Source organism: Pinus tabuliformis, chromosome 2_1 (assembly GCF_031772625.1).
Source record: "Pinus tabuliformis cultivar Carrire ecotype Pingquan chromosome 2_1, CPIR1, whole genome shotgun sequence".
Taxonomy (NCBI): Eukaryota; Viridiplantae; Streptophyta; class Pinopsida; order Pinales; family Pinaceae; genus Pinus; species Pinus tabuliformis.
In genome coordinates this window covers 403,273,566-403,278,270 of record NC_142299.1, presented here as the reverse complement: position 1 = coordinate 403,278,270, position 4,705 = coordinate 403,273,566, and the positions used below count along the sequence as shown (strand labels likewise).

The window sequence follows — 4,705 nt, the reverse complement described above, 5'->3', positions numbered from 1 at the left end:
ATCACTCTACCTTTAGCAAGCTCCAGTATTCAATGTAATTAATGTAGATATTGGACAATCTGACATCTAGACCAGTGTGGATTAGACATTCACTTCATGTATTCAATGAACCATCTACCTAAGAGAATTTCAAATTCAACATTCATGCTTGATATTTAAATTAGAAAAACTAAATTTATATCACTGCTCAATGAATTGTTTTCGCAGCTTTGGCATTCAATGGGAAGATAATTAGAATCCTCGTTAGGAAATAAGGCTCGCCTTCCTCTGCACAGCTTCATTTTTGGGCGCTAGAAAGGTCATTGGAAGCCATGAAGAGGACACAATTTCTTATTTTGTTTCTCATTCTGTTACTCCATTCTGCTACCATGGCTGCCACTCCCAGGAAGCTAGTGAGTGTGCCCTTTCACAACAATTATGTCACCAAATGGGGCTCAGATCACATCAAAAAATTCCATGGCGCTCGAAAGACCGAGCTTCTCCTCAACAAACAATATGGTAAGCTATTATACATTGGATTTCTTTCTGCATATTTTTGGGTTGTTTTATCCTTTTATGAGCTGTGGGAATAACAATGTGGGATGAAATATGGGTTGGCGGGTGCGGGGTTCGATTCTAAGGGGACATATTTATCTGGGCATTTTAGTATGCAAGTAAAGCTTGTTCCCGACGATTCCGCTGGCACTGTCACTGCCTTTTATGTAAGTATTTATAATAATATTGGGGGTTTTGGGGGGTCTAAGTTTGCTTCTGCCTGTTTATGTATCTATATTTCTTTTGGTGCGGGCAGCTTTCTTCTCAGACTACAGAGCACGATGAGATACACTTTGAATTATTGGGGAACAAGTCCGGGGAACCCTACATTCTTCAGACCAATGTATTTACAGGTGGGAAGGGTGAGAGAGAACATCGAATATACCTCTGGTTCGACCCCACCAAGGATTACCATTCCTATGCTGTGCTCTGGAACATGTACCAAATTGTGTAAGCCCCCAACCCCGAGCCCATTATTTATTATCGAACCAAAGCCAAAGGCAAATGTAGCATGTAATTTACAATGAACCTCTTATAGTTTAATATGGTTTGGTGTGATGTTTTTTTTTGGGGCGCAGATTTTTGGTAGATGAGGTACCAATCCGGGTGTTCAACAACAGCAAGGATCTGGGCGTGAGGTACCCATTTAACCAGCCGATGAAGATCTATTCGAGCCTGTGGAATGTTGATGACTTGGCCACCGAAGGTGGTCTGGAGAAAACTGATTGGGCCAAGGCGCTGTTCATCACCTCCTACAGGGAATTCCACGTCGATGCCTGTGAGGCTTCTGCTCCACAATCGGTGTGCACTATGCAGGGGTGGTGGTGGTGGGATCAGGAGGAGTTCAGAGACCTAGATGGGTGGTAATGGCGATACTTGAAATGGGCGAGGAAGCACTACACCATCTATAATTACTGCACTGACACGCCCAGAAACAAGAAAATGCCTCTGAAATATGTTCACGATCGCGATAATATGTAGTTCAATTATCATTATTTGATGCTACCCATGGCTGAATAATCCGAGGTCGGATTATTAGTCTGGGAAGGCCCAAATGTTATGTTGTAGTAAGCTTTTGGGTAAATCATTTCTCTAAAAATTTCGGTTCCCAAATTGATTTTCATGTCTGGTTGTTGTCGAATGTATTTATTGTTTTTCTCAATGTATTTCTTAAAGGCATTTTAAATCCTTTTCAAAGGATTCGAAGCGCATTATAGTAATTGGAAGTTTGATGTTAGGCTTTATTTCATATTATTCCAACGAATGATTAATTACCAATTAATCATTCACCAGAATTATCGTGGAATTATTCATTCATCATTCACCAAAATAAGAAGTGATTTGATAAAAACAATTTTTAACAAAATTATCAAAATATATGATGGATTTTAATTTTTTTAAACAATATCGAAATAATATATATATATATATATATATATATATATATATATATATATATATATATATATATATATATATATATATACTTTTAGAGAATCTAAAAAAATAATGTAATCTTCCATATCTTTATCAAAATAAATGACGATTTTAAGACCCACTAATATACCCTTTTTCATATATTTTCAACTTCCTTGATGTGGGTTTAAAATAAATATATTATATAATATTAAATATTAAAAAAATGATATAATTACTATCTCTATCAAGATAATACATGAGGTTTTAGAATAAAATAATAAATAATAAAATTCAAATTCAAATCTCTGTAATAAAACATTTTGAAATGTCTTATATTTCTTTCTTATATAATGAGTTTTATATTAAAATAATAAAGAATAAAATGGATTATTAATCTTTCTAATAGAATATTCGCAAAATGTCAAGTCTTATATAAAATCAAAGATAATTACAATAATTCATAATGATTACATAATTTCTAGTTAAAAAAAAGATTAAGGGGTTTTTAGTAATTTCTTTTTCAATTGTTTAATGTTTTCTTTTAAAAATAGAATAAAATGGATCATTGAGCGTTTCATAATAAAATGTTTCCAAATGTCTTATGTTGGCTTCTTAAATAAAAATAGTAATTATAAGTGAAAATGGATTATAAATATTAGTTTTAGATTATCTTGAGTTCTAAAATTTTGTTTGAGTAATAATAAATATTAATTTTAAAATGTTTAAGTTTATAAATTTTGTTTTTGTTATTGTATAAGGGCTCTTTTAGGTTGGTAGAATTTGGGTGAATAGGAGACTTATAAACAATTTTCTTTTCCACTCTAGTTCTATTGTTATAAGGAGATATGTTTAGCTTGTTATGATAAATAAGAGTAGGTACCTTTTTTTGGCAATATCTCGGCTCTTATTAAACCAAAAAATTATTGATATATCTAACTTGTAGGTAGTTGGATATACTCATGGTTTTATGTGACAACTCGAAGATTTGATTTTGAGTGTTACTAAGACTACTCCAATGTATTACCAAATGGTCATTGTTTAAATGAAAAATTATTACAAGTAAAATGTATTTTCTAAGCATTCAAAAATAAAGCAAAGTAAAATGTTTTTTCTAAGCATTCAAAAACAAAATAAGTAAAATGTTTTCATACTTTATAGGTTTGGTGGCATAGTACTTTAACAATATTTGGTGCATAATGACATAATGGGTATAGGTTTGGTGACATGGTACTCTAACAATATTTGGTGCATAATGACATAATGGGAACTATTGTATACTTTATAGGTTTGGTGGCATGGTACTCTAACAATATTTGGTGCATAATGGGAACTATTGTGAGTTTGATAAGAAGATTTCATAAATGTCTTAGTGTGGAACATGGAAGTTGTTAGGATGAACTAAGTTGCTATTTGTTTTCCATATTAACATTAATATCACAATTTCTCTCAATCTCATTCCAAAATGTTGAAGTAAAGAATCTATCCATAATGTCATTCCAAAATGTTGAAATAGAGAATCTATCTAGAATGGGGAGGACTACTAAATCAATATATGTTAGAGAAGATATAGAGAAGATAGTAGAATATGATGAGTTTATGGACATGGAATCATGATAGTGTGATAACGTTGGAGTTGATAAGAAGATTTCATAAATGTCTCTATGTGGAACATGGAAGTTGTTAGGATGAACTAAGTTTTTATTTGTTTTCCATATTAACATTAATATCATAGTTTCCCTCAACTATAATGTCAAAGCGAACAACAACATTTAATTTCCATATTAACATAGGTATCACAGCTTCCCTCAACCTTAAACATCAAAATTAAGGTAGAGATTAAACCTTTGATATTTAGATATAAATATGTGCAAATGCAATGTCATATTAACATATATATCAAAGTATTCCCTCAATCTCAATATCAAATTTAGGGTAGAGATTGAATCTTGACTATTATGACAAAAATATGTCACTCTCACAATTATAACATACAATAATAGAAAACAATCCCCGCTTCTTAAAAATAATTCCTATTAGAAATCAATGTTTTTAAATATTGAATATATATATATATATATATATATATATATATATATATATATATATATATATATATATATTCATTCTCAGAAATAAATTATGAAAATCCAAGAAATCAAATGCTAAAATAATTTGCCATAATCCTGCCATGGCTCTAGCATCAACGACAAATCACTCTCCAACAATTCGTTCCCAATGTAGTTTTCAATTTAAAAATTGTAATAAACGTTAAATTAATTTAAGTGCACATTCGAGAGAAGTCTAGATTTAAATAGGCTATTGGAAAGTAGGGTGTCTAAAGAAAATGTAAAAGAATAAAAACATAAGGAATTCCTCTGCACAAGGCTGCAAAAAGTTGTGAGGTCCTTGCAACTATACCATGATTTACAAACTCCTCCAAAATCATCCACATAAATTTCGACCCCCACAGGGATGTTAAAATTTCTTCATTAACGTAAAATACCTTAATCTCCAGTGATGTTTTCGTTTGTTGTTTTTCCAGATTAGATTGTTAGCAAATTGTCTCGTTTTCTTCTTCTTCTCATTTGATGTATTATTTTGCTATATTTTCATAGAACTTTTCATAGAGATTTTCCATGTAACCTGTTAAACTGTATCAAAATCAAGAAACATAAATTAAATTTAACAATATCAAGTTCAAGAAACATAACTTAAATCTTGGTTGGACACGCAACAAAAGGAGATTGCATTG

General features: G+C 31.3%; 1 pseudogene; it reads left to right on the top strand.

Moving 5' to 3' along the window:
• The first annotated feature begins 308 nt into the window (after positions 1 to 308).
• On the top strand, positions 309 to 1,515 carry LOC149200580 (xyloglucan endotransglucosylase protein 2-like; annotated as a pseudogene).
• The last annotated feature ends 3,190 nt before the right edge of the window (positions 1,516 to 4,705 follow it).